Source organism: Frankliniella occidentalis, unplaced genomic scaffold (assembly GCF_000697945.3).
Source record: "Frankliniella occidentalis isolate FOCC.00 unplaced genomic scaffold, Focc_3.1 Scaffold466, whole genome shotgun sequence".
NCBI classification, from domain to species: Eukaryota; Metazoa; Arthropoda; class Insecta; order Thysanoptera; family Thripidae; genus Frankliniella; species Frankliniella occidentalis.
In genome coordinates, this window is record NW_026267584.1 from 146,219 (window position 1) to 147,918 (window position 1,700).

The window sequence follows — 1,700 nt, forward strand, 5'->3', positions numbered from 1 at the left end:
TGTAGTTGTATGTTGCTTTAGTGGATCATTATGACTTTGCTGACAATTTAAATTTTAGTGACACTTGAGCCCTCATTTATTTCAATAATTATTATAATATGTTGAGAACTGGGGATATCTGTTTTAAGCTCAGTGGAGTTATAGGTCATTCTTATCATTCATTGTAAGACAATTTTCAAATAAGTGCAAGTTTTGTACTGATCTTTTCCTTTCTAGTATTGTAGTATGTTTGTAGTTTTATGTTGCTTTTGTGAACTTTACTTTAGTCATACTTTGAAGAAAAGTTTTAAATAATTGTAACTTTGTTCTTACCTCTGCCCTTGGAGTGAGTTTTGATTATGTGGATTTCAGTGTATTATGGTAATCATTGCGGTCTCAGTAACCCTCCTTTGCACGATGCATACTTTCCCTGGAAAGTCATTCGTTTAAATTTTAGCAACACTTATTTAAGCCCTCATTTATCTCAATAATTATAGTCACATGTTGAGACCTCATTGCAGTTATAGATCATTCTGATCATTCATTGTAAGACAATTTTGTAATGAGCGTAAGTTGTACTGATCTTTTCTTTTGGGCGGTTTCACTAAAAACCGTGTTTCCAGAGTTCATGTTGCTTTAGTTAATGTAGGACAGTTCTCAAATCAGTACATGTTTACACTTATCTTTTCCCGTATGGAGTGGATTGTGATGTAGTTGTATGTTGCTTTAGTAGACCATTTTTACTTTGAAGACAATTTTTTAAAAATTGTATCTCTGTGCTGACCTTATGGAGTCAATTGTCATTGTAGTTTTATATACCTTAATAAACCTTTATCACTGTCAATGCTTCTAAGAATTATTTTTGAATTAAAAGTTCAGTTCACTTTTCCTGTTAACTTTTCCACTGCTTCGCACCCAGCACACTTTCATGTTGTTGCTCCATAGGGCGCCGCCTAGGGCCCCGGATGCCAGGACTGCCCCAATCCCGGCTCTTATGAGTTTTACGGCTATGTACGATGTGCCCAGGGACGTACCAGTTGGCTGATCACCCGCGCACTTCTGTATAGTTTGCTATTGGCGGGTTGCCTACTCGTAAGGCACCATGGTCAGAGTCGATAGAAACCCCACCCGCACGCCTGTAAGAGGTATAGGTACATCCTCTTGACTACGCCGCCGACACCACGCGCCACCACACGCTGCTGCCCGCCAGCAAGTCGGAGAGGGTGCCCAACTTGAGGACGACATCGACTCCAAGAGCAGCTGCAGGAGGGCAGAGCGCGTTAGAAGGGATGACGGTGAACCTGTCCGACAAGGGCAGCACCTGCAGCAGCTGCACGGCAGGGGAGATGCGCCTTGTCCGAGGGGGCTCAGTACTACTGGAAGTTCAGGAGCGAGACCGTCGACTTCTCCGACGGCACCACGCGCCACCGTTGTTGCAGTACCCAGTGGTAGTTGCCCAGGCTAGCGACCGTGTGGTGACGCTGTACGAAGCACTGCCTGGGCCGGGCACGGGCTGTTTTACGGGCTGCGGCCTGCGGCGCAGCTGCGGAAGATCACCTTGCTGTGGAGGCCACACGCCGACAGCCTCGCGGGCGCTGGCGTGGACCTTGTCGCGGTCTTGGGCTCGGTCCCAAGTGGGTCTTTATGGTCATAGACAACGAAAGAAAGCAGGACTTCCCTCAGCTGGACTCGGTATACTGAGCGCGCTGCTATCGCTGCCC